Genomic DNA, 22,975 nt, shown 5'->3' with positions numbered 1-22,975 from the left:
TTTGGCAAGGTATCATAGATATCCTGTTCAAAATTTTAAATTGAATACAAAATTGAATTTATATAAATGATTAGTAGTTTGCATTATTGTTTACTTTCTAATAACAGTGATTCCTTATCATAGCCATTGTTTACCCTGTTCAATAGGCAGTTTATAAGATTTAGCAAAACCTTAGGGTTGAATGTTCAAAATAACAGTAACAAAATTACCGCCGAGTGCTTCTCATTTGGCTTTCTCCACAGCAGCTGATCAAACTTTGTTTTTATATGACAACCAGAAAGCAAGACTGAACAATGCTTTCTGTGCTAGCAGACTAAAATATGTTGGCAATCTGCAGTACTTCGTGCAAGTCTTACTTTTTCAGGGCAGCCTGTGATATTTTTTCCCCATTAAAGTCCAATGGAAATCTACAGAACCATGCATTCCAGGCATTTTATAACTGCTGACACGCTGTATCAAAAGGAAGAAATTCAGACAATTCTTGTCATTCAAGGAATGCCTCACCATATGATTCAATATTGATGGTTTTGACAAAAATATTAAAGATTCAATATATATATATATTTTTTTTACCATGGATGATTCACTCTGAAATTTCGCAATGAAACTTCTGTTGAGAAATAAGAGATCCTTGTATACTAACTGATGGAGAAATTTGTAGACTGATACTTCATTAATATTATGAGGGGGTGCTGATAAGTTCTCAGCCCAGCCAAGAAGAGAATGGCGTGGATGTGGTTCAGTGATCTGAAAAAATGTCAAAACATAGAATTTTGTTTCTGCAAATTGGCACTTAATAAGATAGCACTCTTTTTTTCAGCTACAGTGGCAAAATAACGCACATAATTTATGAAGTTAGTTGGTTGAGCTGAGGAACTTTTCAGCACCACCTCATATAATTGTGAAGAATTGTGCACCTTGCCAAGATATGGCTGAATTCTTCTGAGGTGAAAGAGCTGAACAGATCTACAGTATGTAACTGTTACTATCGGGTCTTTTGCAAAGCTGTGCTACCTAGCGGTACACATTATGGGCTCCTTTTACAAAGGTGCGTTAGGGCCTTAACGCGCGGAATAGCGCACGCTAAAATGCCGTGCGTGCTAGCTGCTACCGCCTCCTCTTGAGCAGGTGTTAGTTTTTCGGCTAGCGCACGCTATAGCATGTGCTAATCCAGTGCGTGTGCGAAAAACACTAGCACACCTTTGTAAAAGGAGCCCTATGTAAATGCTTAGATCTATGTCTACAGGTAGCTCGGCATTTAAGGTGTGCTGTTTGTTGTTTTTATTTATTATTTATTTATTTGGTTTTATATCCCATCCTTCCAGGGGAGCTCAGAATGGGTTACAAGTTTACATACATATTAAAGTGTTTTTATACAAGGTGTTGGCAAACATGGAATGGCAGCACATTGTTTGACAGAAATGGCAAAACAGTCAACAAAGCATGGCAAAACCCAACATAACATAACATGGTATGGTGAGACATAGCATGATGAGTATTGTATGACAAAACATAGCTTGACAAACATAGTATTATATATATATACGCATAACAATCCTCTGGTGTTGTACTGCTTGTAGAGTCTGGCATCTTAGGGTTTCATATGTATTAGTGCTTTTAGTTTGTGGTCCTGTATTTTCATGCTGTTTGGTAGCACAGCTTTGTAAAAGGATCTGTATGTATTATATTCTTTAACCCCAAAGCAAGTCAAAAAAATTAACCAATTGTTGCACAGGAAAACAGGAGAGACCAAAGCGAAGGACGAGAACTGTGGAGTCGATGATCTTGATATAAACGTTTATTTGAAAATGATGCCGGTCAATAAATAGATCCAAATGTCTTCATAATTAAAAGTGATGCTGGTCAATCAGTGAATCCATATATTACACAGTAAAGGTATTGTGGCATGAACCCGACACAGTTCGTGCTTCAGTCATAAAGATCTTCTTCTGGAGTCCTATGAAAGTATTTGAACATGTGAGTATGAGAATGAAAAATGAAATAAAATAAAATGTGATGTGGGTGAACAACCAATTGTGAAATCTCAGAGCGCATGTGAAATAAGCATTCTAGACTTGAACGAGTGAGAAAATATATTAATGAACAAGTGACACTATTTCAGGGAGCATGTAGTGAAATTTATATGGTGACCAAGCTGTAAATCTTGACTTAAAGATAAATGTGATGAAGCAGAATGTCCTAAGAAAAATATGTGCCAATCAATATAGATAAGCAGAGTGAGACGTACTAATTAGATACTGCCACAGGGTTTGGTATGCTGAAGAGCATTCAAAATATTATGTACTGAAAGCGATATGTAATTAAAAGATTAAGAATATAACATACTGCTACAAGGATGTGATAAGAAGCTGGCTGGACTGGCTGAGATGCAAAGAATGCAAAAAAGAGAGAATGAAAGTTGGGACAACAAAGAAAATGACAGAAAATGAAGTACCCAGAATACAGTCAAAGCGCCGGATTTCACGGAAAGACCAGCCAAATAGACAAAAAATACAATGGAAATCACTAATGAATAACAAGGGTAATGGATACTGCTGACAACCTGTGAAGATAAAAGGGAGGGGAAACTAAAATGAGGGATGAAAGCGGGTCCATATGTGGATAGAAGGAAGTGTTTGACATGAGGAAAACCTAGCACTTCTTTTTATCTTCATGGGTTTTGGCAGCATCCATTACCCTTCTTTTTCATTAGTGAACCACACTACAGTTTTGTAAAAAAAAAAAAAAAAAAAAAAAGAGTGGGGAGGGGAAAAGAGAGAGTCAATTTTGTCAACCCATATTTGTATCAAGAAGCAGTGACAGTCTGAGGGAGCATTAGCAGGAGAAAACCTTTCTTAAAAGAAAAAGGAAAACATATATCAAATGCACTATTCTCCCCTTCCACTCACCTTCATCAGTTGAAGACCGTGAACAGCTCAAGAAAATTATAATCTCACCTTTTCTTTTTTTTTTTTTTTTCAGATTTGCAAAAATTAACGCAATAGATTTCAACCAACAATGGTGATAAAATTGGACAATTTGAAGAACACTACTTATGAACATATTCAATATGAAGCATTTGTTCATCTACAGTATTGCAAAACATCGGGGATAATGTTCTGAATGCTGGAGTGATGTGTTTTCATCTCTCTTATTGTTAAACTTGATGACTAGGGCAGGGAAGCAGCAATTATACTGTTCTACATGAAATAATACAGTTGTTTTCCCTACTCTATTTTTGTTTAATTCATAGATGCTTTAGTATAAATAGATGCCGTAAGAGACATCTTTAAAAGTATGAGATGCTAACTTGATTTTTATAGGCGATAAAGGGCTCCTTTTACAAAGTCGTGGTAGTGGCTGCTGCTGTGGTAATCACTCTGACGTCCATAATGATTTCAGAGGCATCAGAGTGTTTGCCGCATGGCAGCTGCCACTGTGGCTTTGTAAAATGGGAGGGAGGGAAGCTTACTCAATTTTGCAGTTTTTTCTGTTTTCTAATAAAATGTTGTGGTGCTTTGGACTCTCTCTCTGGTCTTTTGTGGCGTACACCAAAGGAGCGCGCTTAAGGAACATGTAATGCTCCTTAATGTGCTCCTTTGTGCGCAAACGAAGTGTGCGATTAACTTGTTCCGCCCTATATATTTAAATACATATTTTATATCTTTTCATTTTTCTTCTGTAAACTCCTCTACTAACATTAGAAAACATGATTACTCCATCCAATATTCCAGTTGTTTGGGGAAATCGTCCAATTAGCACTAACAACCCTAACTATAATTGTCCTATATATAATATAACAATCCCTCCTATTAATATGATTGCTGGTTACTATAAATCTCTTCATTTAGGGCTAATTAACTCTAGATCAATAAAAAGTAAATATCCTCTTATTGCAGATATTATCTTCAAACACTCATTGGATATTCTCTGTATAGTTGAAACTTGGTTAGCAGATGGGGAAGAGGCTTACTTATCATTTGCCTGTCCGTATTACTCATTTATTTACAATCATCGCTAAGGAAAAACGGGCGGTGGACTAGCAGCAATCTTCAAAAAAGATCTTGTCACCTTTAATGAAAGCTCACCTCCTAGAGCAACGGTAGAATTTCTACAACTTAAAATTAACACCTCACCACAAACTGATCTCTTGCTTCTTTACGCTCCACCTCTCATTACTCATAATAACTCTACCATCTAGCAATCTCTTATTTTTGATTTCTGTACTCAAAGCACGTGTCCTATAATTTAGGTGATTTTAACATCCATTTTGACGAAAAAGATGATAGATTCACATTAGAATTTGGCCGTTTTCTTGAAGATCTTAATCTCAACTCTATAGTTAAGGATCCCACACATGTAGGTGGCCATATCTTAGATACAATCATCATTTCTAAGTTATCTAGCTCGTGTTTTTTGCCACCATCATCTACATCAGTTCCTTGGTCAGATCATTCTTTTATAACCACACAATATATCCCCAAGAGATACAATAATATTCCCCTATCAAAAATAATTGAATTTAGGGACTATAGCAAATTGGATTCCTCACAACTTAGTAATAAGTTTCATCTTAAAGAGGAAGGCCTAGACAATATGTTCATTGATGCTCAGCTTGAACTTTGGAATTCCACTATAGAAAAACTGCTTGATCAGTTAGCACCTATCAAATTGCAAACCATCAACCCCAAGACACTTAAAAATCCTTGATATACAGCAGAACTTTCGTTAATTAAAAAGTAATTAAGATCTTTGGAGCGCAAATGGTGCTCAAATAAATCATTAAGCAATTTACATAAATTTAAAGAGCAAGGAAATTTCTATAAACACATAATAATTGAAGCATGGAAGAATTATTATTTCACTCATATTAAGAAGGCCAAAACTCTTCTGTGCTATTTTTAATCCTAAAATCATTGACAGGCCCAAAGCATAATCAAAATAATAATTAAAAAAAAAAAAAATCATCCAACAGCACAAACTTTAGCATCCTTTTTTCTAATAAAGTTGAGAAAATTAGAACCAGAAATTTCAACAAAAGCAGAACTAAATTTCCTTTCAGTTTCCAGTGCTCTAAATTTAACAATTTCACACTGTCTGATTTAAAAAATTTCTCCAAAATATGAATACAAAAGCTTCTAAACTCGATTTGCTCTCTCTGAAAATTCCTATCCATTTTTTGTCAATTTTTGGACCTACAATGCATATAATAATCACTAATAGTTTAAATACAGGTACTGTTTCCAATACAATGGAGAAATATTGATCATTCGACCTATCATTAAAGACTACTCATCTTCTCTTACCGACAAAGCAAATTTCCGTCCTATTGCTAATCTACCATTTCTGGCAAAATTAACTGAAAAGGCTGTTTTTACCAAAACACTGACTTCATTGAAAAAACACAGGTGTTACATCCTAATCAGATGGATTTCAGAACAAAACACTCTACAGCAGTGTTTTTTAACCTTTTTACACCTATGGACCGGCAAAAAAAAAAAAGAATTATTCTGTGGACCGGCATCGGTCCGTGGACCGGTGGTTGAAGAACACTGGGCTATGTTGTGGGCCAGACCCCGCCCCCATAATAGTAATAATTGCACCTTGCACGTCCCGTGCCTCATCTGGAAGCCTTCCCTCTGACGTTGCAACATCAGAGCGAAGGCTTCCGGTTTAGGCGCAGGATGCCTGTAGGAGCCACTGCCCGTGACTTTGTGCACTGAATCAGTTAGGAAGAGGGAGCTGGCTCGAAGATAACACCACATCAATCGCACCGTGGACCAGCGGTTGAAGAACACTGTTTTGGGCCTGATGCATGTGCTGCCCCTGTGGACCGACAAGAAATTTATGTGGACCGGCACTGGTCCATGGACCGGTGGTTGAAGAACACTGCTCTACAGAACACTCAATGATAGGTTTAACGACAAGTATACTCTATTACTTGGATCATCATAAATCAGTTTTACTCACTTCTTTTGATCTTTCAGCGGCTTTTGATACGGTTGATCACTCTCTATTGCTAGCCAGATTGGCCTCTATTGGAATCTCAGATACAGTCCTAAGCTGGTTTCATTCATATCTTGCAAATTGTGAATCTAAGGTCATTTTTAATAGCACATCTTCAGATTTTGCCCCAAATACTTATGGTATTCCGCAGGGCTCAATTCTTTCACCCCTCCTTTTTAACATTTTTCTCTTACCACTTATGACGCTATGTCAATGAATCGTTCTAACAATGTATGCGTATGCAGATGACATACAAATTCTATACCCAATAGACACCGAGAGCACAAATGATATTCTTGAATTAAATGCAAAATTGGAACAAATTAGTTGTTGATTAAAAGATAATATGCTGGCTCTCAATCTTAATAAAACCAAAGCAAAGTTAATTTATTGGAAAGATAGCTTTACACAAAAAAAAAAACCTATTATGATTGATAATTCTACCACTCAATCTGTCAGTTCTGTTAAAATTCTAGGTGTCATTCTAGGTCACAAATTAATCTATCATGATCAGAATAGCTCAACCATCAAAAATTGCTTTTTTAAATAAAAAATGATTAGATCTCTAGCAAAAGTACTGGATTCGGCATCCCTCAATGTATTAATATACTCTCTGGTCATCTCTAAATTGGATTATTGCAATGCTTTATACAATAACTTGCCCCAAAAAGAAATACCCCATTTACAAATTATTCAGAACACAGCAATAAAAGTCATTACTAATTTAAAAAAAAGTTTGATCATGTCACACCCCTTCTAAAAAGTGCCCACTGGCTACCAATTCCACATAGAATAACCTATACATTAGCATTTCTGACATTTAAATTATGGCAAACACAACATCCTAGCTTTCTTGACAGACTGCCGTTGCCTTATGCTCCTTCACAAACACTAAGATCTGCGGAACAAAATCTCTTAACAATTCCAATGTTGAAAATCATAAATACAAGAAGAGAGGAGATTTTCTCCATTACAGCTCCACAAACTTGGAATCAACTTCCATCTTTCTTAAGAGAAAAAAGACAGTTAGATAAATTTAAAATTGCTCTTAAAACATTGCTATTTAATGATGCTTTTTTAGAATTAAATTCAGAATTGGTTGTAACTATCCATTAACAGGGATATATAGATAGACTCTTTAAAATACCAGAAACTACCCTTAGTGTATTTACCTTGAATGTTTATTTTCTTTTAAAATTGTAGTTCTCCCCCTTCTGTCCTTATGTTTCTTGTAAGTCAGTATTAACATAAGTATTGTTTTTATGCCTTCTTTTAATGTAAATCACATAGAAATTATATAAGCGTTTAATCAAATTTTTAATAAAACTTGGAAACTTGGAACTTGAATAAGATATGAGAAATGTGTTATTTTTTATTCATAAAAATTGTAGGTCGATTAATTTATCACTAGAAAAACCATATGGTGCTTTATATAGAAACATAGGGCTCCTTTTACTAAGGTGTGCTAACGGTTTTTGTGCGTGCTACAATGCCAATCGTACTACATTACCACGCATGCTAAACCCCAATGCCTCCATAGATTTTGCATTAGTATTTTTTGTTTAGCGTGTGGTTAGCACGCACTAATCTTTAGCGTGTGCTAAAAACGCTAATGCACCTTAGTAAAAGGAGCCCATAGAAACTTGATGGCAGACAAAGGCCAAATGGCCCATCTAGTCTACCCATCCACAGTAACCATTATTTATTCCGCTCTCTCTGAGATCCCATGCGCCTATCCCAGGCCCTCTTGAATTCAGACACAGTCTCTGTCTTCACCACTTCTTCCATGAGATTGTTCTATGCATCCTTAGATTACTCTGGAGCCTATCATCCCATGCCCTCTCATTCCAGTGCTTCCTTACAATTGAAAGAGACTTGACTCATGCGCATTTATGTCATGTAGGTATTTAAACATCTCTTACAATAATAAATAGTAGCAGCTCAAATTAAAATTTTTTTTTGAAAATGTTACCAGCCAGCGGTGGAATCATCAAGGAAAAACTCATTAATCCAAGAAGTGTGGAGAAAAAGCCTCAACTATAACAATTTGGCAGCAATCACTAATGATTTTAAGCTGCACTTACAATTTGTGGACAAAGTGCCGGCTTTTGAAAAGCCGCCTGGACCCCTGTAAAGGAGGACATGTCTGGGGAAGTCCGGACATCTGTTAACGTTAGATTCACGGGCCACAAATCCTATACTGCTTTGTGATGTAAGTTTAAAACCAGGAGTGGCCATAAAGTCTCCATCCTGGAATGGGTGACTCAACAGCTCTGTACAGTATTTATATTTCCCATGTTGTTTCATTCCAGGGGTTTTCAATCCAGTCTTCATCACACACCTAAGCAGTTAGGTTTTTATGACATCTACAATGAATATGCATGAGATACAAAGTAGTCAGTGCATGCAAATCTATCTCATGCATATTCATTGTGGATATCATTTTAAAAAACTGACTGGCTAGTAGTGTCCTGAGGACTCAGTTGAGAATCCCTGTTGTCATACGATTGCACATCCCTAGATTGCGCATCTGTTTTGTATCTACTGTTGTTTGCCTGGTTGTATTGAAGAAGCATTTTTAGTGGATCTTTTTCTAAATGCATAGAGGCTGATATTCAGCACTATTTAGCCAGCCAGCTAAATAGCACATAGCCAGCTATCCCACAATATTCAGCAGGAAATAGATGGCTATCTCCTGCTAAATATCCAATTTAATAGATTAGCTGGTGACTGGCCTATGTCGCGTGACATAGCCGGTACCGCCAATATTCAGCAGCTCACTGGCTAAGTTCTCTGGTCAGACAGAGCATCTAAAAGGGTAGTCTATATTGGCCATTGAGACTTAACTGACTAGCTGCTGGATATTGGCCTAGCCAGCTATGGCTCAGGCAGTCAAAAGTAGACCAGAAATTCAATGATTTTTTTTCCCCCTATAGCTTGAATTTACTTCCCAATTATTATTAACTGGTTACTGCAGTTTCACCTTTGGCAATTAAGTAGCAAACTTTATTTTGTTTTCCATCTGCTTCCATGTCCTATCAACAAAACAAAGGAGAAAGTCCAACTTTGTCTGCAGAGAAAAAACCAAGCAGGAGAAACAAACAAAACTGCAGACTGTGTACAAGATGCAGGCAAAAATTTATTGTACCAAAATTAAAATGCAAATAAGTAAAATAAAACCCTTTTACCAGTCAAGGGACCCGACATGGTTCGTGTTTCGGACAAACCTTCGTCAGGGGTCCATGGTGAAAAAGGTTGAGACGCTTTACTTTTTGCAGCGATCCTCGGCGAACACAATATACAGGCACTTTGTTACTTATCTTCATTTTTTAATGGAATGTCCCAACCTTTTTCACCATGGACCCCTGACGAAGGTTTGTCCGAAACACGAACCGTGCCTGCATCTTGTACACAGTCTGCAGTTTTGTTTGTCTTTCCATGTCCTATCAATATAGGCAGTTTCACTTCCCTGACGCTCTCCTTTTATACAATTGTTTTACTCAGTCTATTCAAAGATCAGTAGAGGAGATATGTGCAGCACTTTTCAGATAAATTGAAAATTGCTACCTTTCAGTATGAAAGCATGACTTCCAGAGGATGGTAATGTCCTCAGCTTTTAACTTATGGTACAACTGACTTCTTATCACCATAAGTTAACCTCAAAATAATATTTTTTCATAGCAACCCCTCTACTCTGATCGATATTACTAACTGCTAAAATGATAAAGTTTCCCACCTGTAGACTTCAGTTCACTGTTGGTGGGCTACATCACTTTATCAGTCAGCTTTACATATTTATTTATATTAAGACCCTCTCTTTTACAAAGCCATGCTAGCAGCTACTGCTGTAGCAACTTGCCCTGAAGTCCAAAGCGATTTAAAGGGATTCAGGGCTTTTGCTGTGCGGCAGCCGCTAGCTCGACTTTGTAAAAGGAGAGGAAGGTGTACTATATAAAATATTTCATCCTGTTTATATTTTGCCTGATTTACTCATGCTTCAGTATTCCCTTTTCTAGGCATGAGCTGAAGGGTTAAAAAAAAATAAACTTTTCCATTCCACTTGTTTCCAGCGGGAGATATATCTGCAGGAGCAGTTACTTTCTCTGTTTTACAGCCCTTGAAGATGGAGCCCATCCTTTCCATGGTCTACCTGAACAATGGAAAGGGAAGGATGAAAGCTGACAGTCTTGTATGTCTGCGCATTTATCAGATCATAAAAGCCACCCCCATCTGTTTATAATTCCAAGGCAAAAGGTGGTTATGTGATTTCATGAACTGGAGAGAAAACAAAAATGAAGAAAAGCCAGTGGTAATTGAAATATTAGAAACATAGAAAAATGACGGCAGAAAAGGGCTACAGCCCATCAAGTCTGCCCACTCTACTGACCCACCCCATTAAGTTTGAGTGCTGATGACTTAGTTCCCTAGCTCGACCCTCGCAGGGATCCCACGTGGATGTCCCATCTATTCTTAAAGTTGAGCACGCTGGTGGCCTTGATCACCTGCACCGGAAGTTTGTTCCAATGATCCACCACCCTTTCTGTGAAGAAGTACTTCCTGGTGTCACCACTAAATTTCCCTCCTCTGAGTTTAAGCTTGCATTCCAATTATAATATTTTTTTCCAAAAATACATTTAAAATTCTGTTTAAACGGTAGCATAAATAATGTTTTGAAATCATTTTAAAGCCCTCATTATATAGGCAATAACCAGGGAAGCTGAGCACGAGCCACTACTCAAAGCTACAACCATCCCAATACATGTGACATAAAGGGTGGCAATGCCATCATCTATGTTTACAACTAAAGTGCCGAGCGGAGAACCACAGAAGACAAACTCAGATAGGGATGGCGATGCGGTAGACCCTTAACAATTTTCAGAGGACTCTGTGAGAAGCTAGCTAAAGTGTAGTTGGAGAAAGCAGTGGAGCTGGATGGTGTACATTCGAGGGTACTGAAGGAACTTATAGAAGTTCTGGCAGCTCTATTAGCTATAAAAGGTCTCAAAAGGGTTTTATAGACAATTCAGGCTAGCAGACCTCAGAAGTGCCTTGCTGTATGTCTAATTCTCTTTATAGCACATACAGATCAGTAGTGGCACCCATGGTCGTCATAGGCCTTTATACCATTTTTATATATATGTATATTTTTTTAGCTTTTAAAGCAATTTTTATAACTTATCAACAAATAACTTATCTTTTATCTACGCGGGTGGGGGTCTCACGTTGAATCTGATGTCATCACATTTTTTCAAAAAAATGCTATGGCTATATATAGCCTAGAACGCCGCGGCCATGTTTCCTGAACTAAAAATCTATAGCGGGAAGCATGAGTCGCTGGAGATAAGGTATTGTTAAATGTTTTCTCTATATATTGGTTTTAGGTTTACTATAACTAATCTAAAGACGATTAATTTAAAGATAATAAATTATAACGTACTTTTATTGTTGCAGGGGGATTGTCCTTGATACAGCCCATTCGGGGCGAAACATAGTCTATGTCGGAGTGCCCACCCCCACCCGCGTAGATAAAAGATAAGTTATTTGTTGATAAGTTATAAAAATTGCTTTAAAAGCTAAAAAAATATACATATATATAAAAATGGTATAAAGGCCTATGACGACCATGGGTGCCACTACTGATCTGTATGTGCTTTAAAGAGAATTAGACATACAGCAAGGCACTTCTGAGGTCTGCTAGCCTGAATTGTCTATAAAACCCTTTTGAGACCTTTTATTGTTGGTATTCTAATGCTTGATATCTAAGAAGGTCTAAAATTCTCGAGTCTGGTACAGTGAGCTCTATTAGCTGACATTTTCAATTCTTCTCTAGAGTGAGAAGTGGTAAAGAGGAATGGAGAAGGGCAAATGTGGTCCTTCTCCACAAAAGTGGAAGAAAGGAAAAGGTAGAGAACTACAGGCTGGTAAATCTGACTCCTGTGATAAGAAATTTAATGAAAACACATTTAAAACAGAGAATAGTACAGTTTCTGGAATCCAGTGCATTTCAGGACTGGAGGCAACATGGATTCACAAGAGCCAGGTCTTGTCAGGCAAATGTGATAATTTATTTGACTGGGTACCAGAGAATTAAATAGAAGGAGAGCACCAGATGTGGTGTATTTAGATTTTAGTAAGGATTTTGACAGTGTTCCACATAGGCATCAGTGTCCTCGGAATGGGCCCCAAAGTAATGGACTGGGTCAGGATCTGGTTGAGTGGAAAGCAAAAGAGGGTAGGAGTTAATAGAGATTGCTGTGAGGAAAGAGTTTCAGTTCCTGGGCCTGTGCTTTTTAACATTTTTGAAAGTGATTTTGCTGAAGAGATGTCTTGTAATATTTTCCTCTTTGTGGATGATACTAAAATCTAGTGAATAATATGAGGAAAGACCTCATGAAGCTTGAGGAATGGTCCAGAATTTGGCAGCTATGATTTAGTGCTAAGAAATGTAAGGTCATGCATTTGGGCTGCAAAAACATTACAGAACAATAAGGGCTCCTTTTAATAATAATAATAATAATAACAGTTTATATACCGCAATACCGTTAAGTTCTATGCGGTTTACAATAGATTAAGCGAGGTACAAATTGATTGAATTTAAGAGGGGGGAAGAGGAGAGTTAATAGGACCGGAAATGCGTTGTTGAGGAGAAAGAGATTAATAGGACAGAGGAATCACTATGGAGGAGAAAGAAGATGAGTGGGTCAGTTGTCTAGATAATTTAGGAACAGTTGAGTTTTTAGAGGTTTTCTGAATTCCTCATAAGTAGTGGGCGAAAGCAGTTGATCTAGGTCTTTACCCCACAATTCTGCTTGATGTGAAAGAAGGTGTGATACTAAGCTGTGATAGCAGTTTTAGCGCGTATTAGACCCTAATGGCAGCATTGAGCTGGCGTTATTTCTAGCCATGTAGCGCGGGTTTAGCGCATACTAAAATTCTGCGTCCACTAAAAACACTATCGCAGTTTAGTAAAAGAAGCCCTAAATTTTAGGAAGTGAATCTGGGGGCTTCATTTCTTGTTAAGTATCCTGCAAAATGTTTTGTTACCTATCAGAATAAGAATTTTCTGTTTTTTGAGCCTAAACAATGTATATAATTTATTGAGTCGATGGAAAGGTTGGTAACCGTACCTGATGACATATGACTTGCCAGCGGCTGTAGGAAGGCATATCTATTGCCGTCTCTCCTGTATTAGTTTAATAATTTCCTAGGTGTTTAATTTCTTTTCTTGATCTCTTATATTGTGGACTAAATAAGAGTTATATTTTCTTTATGTCTTATTTCTATAAATTTATTTTTCTTGATCTGTAACAAGTGATGTATATGCTTGTAAAATTAAAAATTGCATAAATATTTCTTTTAAAGTTTTTTAAAAAAATTTTAGGAATTGAAGACCTTATAAGCATGGAAGAGGAGCGGGACTTGGGTGTGATAGTATGTGATGATCTTAAAGTGGCTAAACAGGTTGAAAAGGTGACAGTGAAAGCTAAAAGGATGATTGGGTGCATAGGGAGAGGAATGTCCAGTAGGAAAAAGGAGGTATTGATGTTCCTGTATAAGACTTTGGTGAGACCTCATTTAGAATATTGTGCATAATTCTTGAGACCACACCTTCAAAAAAAGATATCAACAGGATGGAGTCGGTTAGTGGTCTTCATCATAAGGCATATATGGAACAGACTTTGAAAAAAAAAAATATATATATATATATATACCGTATTTTCACGCATATAACGCGCGCGTTATACGCGTTTTTACCTACCGCGCATACCCCTCGCGCGTTATATGCGTGAGCGCGGTATACAAAAGTTTTAAAACATAGTTCCCATCCCGCCCGACGCCCGATTCACCCCCCCAGCAGGACCGCTCGCACCCCCACCCCGAACGACCGCTCGCACGCGATCCCACCCGCACCCGCATCCACGATCGGAGCAAGAGGGAGCCCAAGCCCTCTTGCCCGTTTGACTCCCCGACGTCCGATACATCCCCCCTCCCCGGCAGGACCGCCGACTTCCCGACAATATCGGGCCAGAAGGGAGCCCAAACCCTCCTGGCCACGGCGACCCCCTAACCCCACCCCGCACTACATTACGGGCAGGAGGGATCCCAGGCCCTCCTGCCCTCGACGCAAACCCCCCTCCCCCCCAAAGACCGCCCCCCCCCAAGAACCTCCGACCGCCCCCCAGCCGACCCGCGATCCCCCTGGCGACCCCCACGACCCCCCCACCCCCCTTCCCCGTACCTTTGGTAGTTGGCCGGACAGACGGGAGCCAAACCCGCCTGTCCGGCAGGCAGCCAACGAAGGAATGAGGCCGGATTGGCCCATCCATCCTAAAGCTCCGCCTACTGGTGGGGCCTAAGGCGCGTGGGCCAATCAGAATAGGCCCTGGAGCCTTAGGTCCCACCTGGGGGCGCGGCCTGAGGCACATGGTTGGGGTTGGGCCCATGTGCCTCAGGCCACGCCCCCAGGTGGGACCTAAGGCTCCAGGGCCTATTCTGATTGGCCCACGCGCCTTAGGCCCCACCAGTAGGCGGAGCTTTAGGATGGATGGGCCAATCCGGCCTCATTCCTTCGTTGGCTGCCTGCCGGACAGGCGGGTTTGGCTCCCGTCTGTCCGGCCAACTACGAAAGGTACGGGGAAGGGGGGTGGGGGGGTCGCCAGGGGGGTTGCGGGTCGGCTGGGGGGCGGTCGGAGGTGCTTGGGGGGGGCGGTCGTTGGGGGGGAGGGGGGTTTGCGGCGAGGGCAGGAGGGCCTGGGATCCCTCCTGCCCGTAATGTAGTGCGGGGTGGGGTTAGGGGGTCGCCGTGGCCAGGAGGGTTTGGCTCCCTTCTGGCCCAACTACCAAAGGTACGGGGAAGGGGGGTGGGGGGGTCGCCAGGGGGGTCGCGGGTCGGCTGGGGGGGGCGGTCGGAGGTTCTTGGGGGGGGGCGGTCGTTGGGGGGAGGGGGGTTTACGTCGAGGGCAGGAGGGCCTGGGATCCCTCCTGCCCGTAATGTAGTGCGGGGTGGGGTTAGTGGGTCGCCGTGGCCAGGAGGATTTGGGCTCCCTCCTGGCCCGATATTGTTGGGGAGTCGGCGTTCCTTCGGGGGGGAGGGATGTATCGGACGTCGGGGGGGGCATCAGGCTTTCAGGATGGGGACAGACCTTCAATGGGGGACAGTGCACGGAAGTCAGGGGGGGTGAACGGAGAGTCGGGACAGCGCACGGAAAGTCAGGGCGGGCGAAAGGAGCGTCGGGCAGCATGCGCGGTATACCCGTGAGCGCGGTATACCAAAGTTTTTGTACATATCATCGTGATTTCTGCGCGCTATACCCGTGTGCGCGTTTTATACGGGTGCGCGTTATTTGCGTGAAAATACGGTACATATACTTTGGAGAAAAAATTGGAGATGGGCAATATGAAACATGTTTAAATACCTATATGGCATAAATGCACATAAGATGAGTCTCTTTCAATTGAAAGGAAACTTTGGAATGAAGGGGCATAGGATGAAGGTAAAAGGGGATAGATTAAGAAGTAACCTCAGAAAACACTTTTACATAGAAAGGTTGGTGAATGCTTAGAAGGTGGTGGAGACAAAGGGAAAAATTCTATAAATGGCATCTCGATTTTAGGTGACCCACTGCTATCTAACCACAAATCGAGATGCACGTTTTAAAAAAATCATCCTTGACATGCCTCGTACATTGTACGCACCTCCCTGAGCCTAGGGAAGCATGTAGGGCCGCCTAAGCTTACTGAAGGCTGGGCATGGGCGTGGTTTCACCTGGAAGTGGCCTTAGACGATCTTAGGCAGCCCTAGGTGCCTCCCTAAGCCCGCATATGTATCATATTGCAGACATGGCCCCTGAGCTTATCGAGGCAAGGGATCTCCCTGCCGTGATAAGTTTAGTGGCTGTGGCAAACCATCACACCCCTCCGCGAAGACTACTAGCAGGAGGGATGCCCAGTCCCTCCTGCCAAACCCCACCCCCACCCCCTACCAAGCGTTGGCAGGAGGGATGTCCAAATCCTCCTGTCGGAAACCCACCACCACCCCAAAGATCATAGGCAGCAGGAATGCCCAGTCCTTCCTGCTGGAATCTCTCCACCATGAAAAGTAGCCCATCCAGACCCTCCCCCCCAAACCCACCCAGAACTCCCCTACCTTATTGAGATGGCTAATCAGAGACATCCTTCCTGCCTCCAGATGGTTGGCCTGTCTTCACTAGATTAGCGGGTCTGTTCCTTTGCAGTGCATCATGGGATATGCCGGAGAGGGACCTAAGGCCCTGATTGGCCCAGGTGCTTAAGGCCCCTCCTGGTCCATTAAGCCCAGTATCCTGTTTCCAACAGTGGCCAACTCAGGTCACAAGAACTTGGAAAGATCACAAAGATTACCGTATTTTCACGTAGATAACGCGCACCCGTGTAAAACGCGCACACGGGTATAGCGCGCGGAAAACACAAATTTATGTACAGAAATTTTTGTATACCGCGCACACCCATATACCGCGCATGCTGCCCGACTCTCCAGTCGCCCGTCCCGACTCTCCTCTGGCCACCCCGACTCTTCTTTCACCCGCCCCGACTCTCCTCTCCCCCTTGAAGTCCTGTCCCCACCCTGAAAGCCTGATGCCCCCCGATGTCCGATTCATCCACCCCCTCAGGACAGCTCGCACCCCCACCCCAAAGGACCGCTCGCACACGCACCCCACCCTGAAGGACCGCTCACACCCCCACAGCCTCCCGACCCCTCCCATCATGTAGAAGCTCCTACCGGTGTCCTGCTGCTTCCCCTCTTGCCCCGCCGACTCCCCGACACGATCGGGGCAAGAGGGAGCTCAAGCCCTCTTGCCCCAGCCAACCGCGGCACCCCCGACATCATCGGGGCAAGAGGGAGCTCAAGCCCTCTTGCCCCCCCCGACTCCCCGACATGATCGGGGCAAAAGGGAGCCCAAGCCCTCTTGCCCCGCCGACTCCCCAACTCCCCGACAATATCGGGCCAGGAGGGAGCCCAAGTCCTCCTGGCCCTGGCAACCCCCCCCCTAGTTGTTCGGGCCAGGAGGGAGCCCAAATCCTCCTGGCAACGGCGACCCCCTACCCCCACCCCGCACTACATTATGGGCCGGAGGGATCCCAGGCCCTCCTGCCCTCGACGCAAATCCCCCTCCCCCCAACGACCGCCCCCCCAAGAACCTCCGACCGCCCCCCCCAGCTGACCCACGACCCCCCTGGCCGACCCCCAAGACCCCCCCACCCCCCTTCCCCGTACCTTTCTGTAGTTGGCCGGACAGATGGGAGCCAAACCCGCCTGTCCGGCAGGCAGCCAACGACGGAATGAGGCCGGATTGGCCCATCCGTCCCAAAGCTCCGCCTACTGGTGGGGCCTAAGGTGTCTGGGCCAATCAGAATAGGCCCGGGAGCCTTAGGTCCCTCCTGGGGGCGGGGCCTTGGGCACATGGTCGGGTTGGGCCCATGTGCCTTAGGCCCTGCCCCCAGGTGGGACCTAAGGCTCCCGGGCCTATTCTGATTGGCCCAGGCACCTTAGGCCCCACCAGTAGGCGGAGCTTTGGGACGGATGGGCCAATCCGGCCTCATTCCGTCATTGGCTGCCTGCCGGACAGGCGGATTTGGCTCCCGACTGTCTGGCCAACTACAGAAAGGTACGGGGAAGGGGGGTGGGGGTGTCGTGGGGGTCGGCCAGGGGGGTCGTGGGTCGGCTGGGGGGGGCGGTCGGAGGTTCTTGGGGGGGGCGGTCGTTGGGGGGAGGGGGGTTTGCGTCGAGGGCAGGAGGGCCTGGGATCCCTCCTGCCCGTAATGTAGTGCGGGGTGGGGTTAGGGGGTCGCCGTGGCCAGGAGGGTTTGGGCTCCCTCCTGGCCAGAAAAACTAGCGGGGGGGGTGGGTCGCCAGGGCCAGGAGGACTTGGGCTCCCTCCTGGCCCGATATTGTCGGGGAGTTGGGGAATCGGTGGGGCAAGAGGGCTTGGGCTCCTTTTTGCCCCGATCGTGTCGGGGAGTCAGGGGGGGGCAAGAGGGCTTGAGCTCCCTCTTGCCCCGATCGTGTCGGGGAGTCGGCGGTCCTTCGGGGTGGGGGTGCGGGTGCGTGCGAGCGGTCCTGGGGGGGTGAATCGGACGTCGGGGGGGAACTATGTAAAAAAAATTTTGTACAACACGCTCACGCATATACCGCGCAAGGATATGCACGGTTTGTAAAAACACGTATAACGCGCGCGTTATATGCGTGAAAATACGGTAATACAGATATTATGCTTCTTATCCTAGAAATAAGCAGTGGATTTTTTTTTTGCTTTTGACATTATTTGTTTACAGGGAAACAGCACAATGAAAGTGCTATGCCATCTTTGTGCAGTAGTTTGCCCTGTTACTATGCTGTTGAATAAGAAAGACTGTGTGACCTTTCCATTTGCACAGTTTAATCAACACAGTGTTATTTATTTAGATGGCAATGTATGCATTATTATTATTACAACAACAGTATACCGGTATAATACAGTTTGCCTAAAGTTACCTGCATTGAAATATATTTTCTCAAAAGCTGTTATGTAGTGCTAAATACTCTCAGTTTTTAAAACACATTAAAAATAAATTATGTCTATGATTTTAGGTTATTTGATACTGGGACATTTATTTTCTCTTCAACACCTCTTATAGACCTTCTTTTATTAAGATGCAGTAAAGGTTTTTATCGTGGCTCAGGCTGCTAAATGCCCTGACACTGCTCAGACGTTCATAGCTCTTAGCATTCTTGGGGGGATAGTGACAACACAGCCTAAAGGAGGGAAATTATAAAGGGATGCTGAAAAGTTCTCAGCTCAACCAAGAAGAGAATGACGAGGCTATGGTTCAATCAATGATAAGAACATAAGAAGTTGCCTCTGCTGAGGCAGACCAGAGGTCCATCTGGCCCAGCGGTCCGCTCCTGCGGCGGCCCATCAGGCCTATTGCCTGAACAGTGGTCTCTGACTAATTTTATAAATTACCTCTAATCCTATCCCTATAACCTACCTCTACTCCTATCTGTACCCCTCAATCCCTTTGTCCTCCAGGTACCTGTCCAGACCTTCTTTGAAGCCCTGTAGCGTGCTTCTTCTTATCACATCCTCCGGTAGCGTGTTCCATGTATCCATCACCCTCTGGGTGAAAAAGAACTTCCTGGCGTTTGTTCTAAACCTTTCCCCTTTCAATTTCTCTGAGTGCCCCCTTGTACTTGTGGTTCCCCATAATTTGAAAAATCTGTCCCTGTCTACTTTTTCTATGCCCTTCATGATCTTGAAGGCTTCAATCATGTCTCCTCTAAGTCGTCGCTTTTCCAGGGAGAAAAACCCTAGCTTTTTCAGTCTGTAAGTATATGAGAGGTCCTCCATACCCTTTATTAGCTTAGTTGCTCTTCTCTGGACTCTCTCAAGTACCGCCATGTCCTTCTTGAGGTACGGCGACCAGTACTGGACACAGTACTCAAGATGCGGGCGCACCATTGCACGATACAGTGGCAGGATGACTTCCTTCGTCCTGGTCGTGATACCTTTCTTCATGATACCCAACATTTTGTTCGCTTTCCTTGAGGCTGTGTCACACTGCGCCGACCCCTTCAATGTTGTGTCTACCATCACTCCCAGGTCTCTTTCAAGGTTGCTCACCCCTACCGGTGATCCCCCCATCGTGTAAGTGAACATCGTGTTCTTTTTCCCTACATGCATGTCAAAACTCAGAATTTTGTTTAAGCAAATTGGCACTTAATGAACATTCTTTTCAGCTACAGGGGCAAAATAACGCTCAGAATTTAAGAAGTTGGTTGGTTGGGCTGAGAACTTTTCAGCACCCCTGATAAATGTAAAGAAAATGTTTAAAGTAAATCTAACGTCAATCAGTCTCAGCCCTAAGGAATTTCCTGATTGGCTCAGGCGCCTCAAGCTCCTCAGCCAATCAAGGCCTTAGGTCCCTCCCCATGCACCGGGTCAGGGCCTAAGGCCTAAGGCTGACATTGCGTCACTGGAGGCCCAAGGAGCAGGAGGGACTGAGCACTCCTCCTGCTTCCAACTTACCGGTATGGGGAAGGGGGGTTCATTGGCTGGGCCAATGGCGGTTTGGGGGGTCCTGACAGCAGGAGGGAGTTGGCATCCCTACTGCCATTTGTTTTCAACAGCAGCAACAGTGGCTGTGGCGGGCAGCGGCAGACATTTTGGGGGGTTAAGGGAGGTGGCACTTTGTCAGGGGGAAGGGGGGCTTTTTTAAAAAAAATTGGGCAGATATTTTGGGTGTGTGTAATACATGCAAAATATCAGTGCCATTAAAAAAAAAGCCAGGCAGACCTGTCGGTAACACAGTATTGTAAAGTTAGTATTGTAAAATTTGATGGTATTTTAAGCCGAATATTGTGGTTGTTAAATATCCTTTAACTCTTTTATTGCTATAATTAATTGATACGTGGGTTGGATTTTGAAAGATCTGATTTTTTGTATGGGTAACACAGTTCCTGTACAGTCGGGCTTTACAATTATAAAACCTGATGCAAAATAGCCAAGCAATTGTTAGTGAATCAACCGCTTGGCTATTTTGCATGGGGGGGTTTTATCATTTGCATGGGTGGATCAGATCAGATCATTAAATAGGTGGTGGGCCGTTTAGTGAATCGGGTGGGCCATTTAGTGAATTGGGGCCTTAGTTGGAAGTTGCCAGTTCATTAGCTGCTTCCCTTGTGCACAGTGGTTTGGGATTTCAATAGATAGTTTCTTCTGTGTAATCATTTCATCACTCTCTGAGCAAAAGCCTCGATCATGAATCATACTGTTTTCACCAACCACTGTGAATGTGCAATATCTTCCTTCTCCACAGAATTCCAGATTTGCTCAGCCTATACCAGTCTCACTTTGTACAGACCATTCCTGATTCCTTTGTGCAACAACATCCGCATATCATTTTAGATTATGCTCTGTAAAAAGGATTGGCCACCACCTGCATCAGGGGCGCAACATAATCACAGAGGTTTTTTTCCTTGCTGACACTAATCAAATCTTTTGTACCTCGGCCCTCAGATAATTTTTATATCTCTCTATGCTAATGTGGCAATAGTTTTCCCAACCTGTAATAATCAGGTATAACACTTATAAATCTTACAAACTGCTGTGTGACATTGCTCCTGCACCTAAACATAGTGATTTGACAGTGGATTAAAAAATTTATGTAGTGCTATAACTGACTATTAGAGGTCTGAAGAAACCCTGAAACATTAGTATAGAGAAAAATACAGATTTTCTGAGAGTTAAACTGTGTCCATTTATTTGTTTTTGCAAAGAAACTTGCAAATACTTCAAACACACAAACAACCGAGAGACAATTGGGTATCTGCAGTTATTTTAGAGATCAAATATTAAGTGTGACCACAGAGAATATTAGATTGCAGTTTATTTTTTGGTGTGTAAACCTAGTATCTCACAAATTCTCCTGGGCACCGGCTAAGCTATTTTGGGTAGAGTGCCCTGACCATGATCTACAAAACAAGTCTTTTTTCGAGCTGGGCACAGGCTGGGGCTGGTAGGCCAAAATGTAATTTTCCCTTATACCAGTTCACTTTGCCCAGTCCTTTCTTAATTGTGGAAGGAGTGGAAGAGTGGCTTAGTGGTTAGAATAGAATCCCTGAGGTTTTAGGTTTGATCCTAGTGTCACTTCTCGTGATCCTGGGTAAGTCACTTAACCTTCTATTGGTCACTTAACCTTGCAATAGGTGCCTATTTTTTGTAGAATCGTGCCTTATATAAATGGGGTGTAAAAATATTAAAAATAAACATCTTACCTCTCCAGGGCTACTCTGGTGTTCCTGGGCAGCCCCTGATGTTTTTGTGGGGGGGTTTGAATAATTTTGATTGATATTTTTAAGAAAAATGTATTGCGTCCTTTAATTTTTATTTAATTTTTTTAATTTTTGGAAAACCTGGATAGGACAGCCTGGAAAGGGTTGTGAATTGTGGACTACTTTGAATGAATTGGTGAGTGGTTTGTGTATTTTATTTCTCTGTTTTGAGATTCTTCATTGATCTCTGTAGAAAGTGGGGATTTCAAAATGGAGGATGGAATACACAAGTTGTTTTGAAAAGTTAGGAGAACCTTGATGAAGAAGCCTCCGATTGGCTATAATGGGTTAGATGCTAGCAGCTGAACTTGGGTTGCTAAGGTTACAGCTTGGTTTTCTGTTGAGGAGAGCTGCTGGGTCTGCAAACTGTGTAGCTCTGTGTGTGTTTACTCCTGCCAGAGGAAAATAATTCTCCTTGTTTTAGGCTTAATTGTTTACTTGGCAGTGCTGTATAACTAAGAGTGCCTACAAGGGAAATAATTTGGATTCAAATCCAATGGTGATTTCATATGTAATAAGGAAAATTGAGGAGTACATAAGAGCACATGCTTAAATTCAAAGAATCATTTTAAAAAGGGGTTTCTGTTCAATTTAATGCTGCTGAATGTGGAATGATTTAATGTGAGAGTCAGCGAGAGCCTGTGAAGAATTCTCTGTGCAGCTCAGATCAGCCAGAAGACAAAACTTAGATAGGGAAACCAAGTGAATTCAGTTTAGGAGCAAATAGCAGGGAAAACTGATTTTATTTTATTTTCTACATACACAGTAAAAGTTTATTGTATGTTTTTGAGGAACTCCAGCTTAACCACACACACACATAATGATAGGAAGACATTTTTCTTTCCTGTTTATGTAATTAAAGACCAACAGGTGCCTCAAAGGAGAAAAGAATATTGAAAGTCAGAAGAATAATAACAAAATTACGGACCCTGCGTAACCAAAGAAGACTACTAAAACAGGTAAGTTAAACATTACAAGTGCATAATACTACAACCTATTACTGAACTGAGGAATTTGACAACATATTGCATTGCACTTGAGACAAAAGAGTTGAAGCATAAAGTTAATGCAAAGAACATTAATATTTATACTTACCTGAAAAGCAAAACCAGATCAGCA

Source organism: Geotrypetes seraphini, chromosome 5 (genome assembly GCF_902459505.1).
Source record: "Geotrypetes seraphini chromosome 5, aGeoSer1.1, whole genome shotgun sequence".
In the NCBI taxonomy this organism is placed as follows: Eukaryota; Metazoa; Chordata; class Amphibia; order Gymnophiona; family Dermophiidae; genus Geotrypetes; species Geotrypetes seraphini.
The sequence above is the reverse complement of the archived record's forward strand: the minus strand, read 5'-3'. Positions refer to the sequence as shown.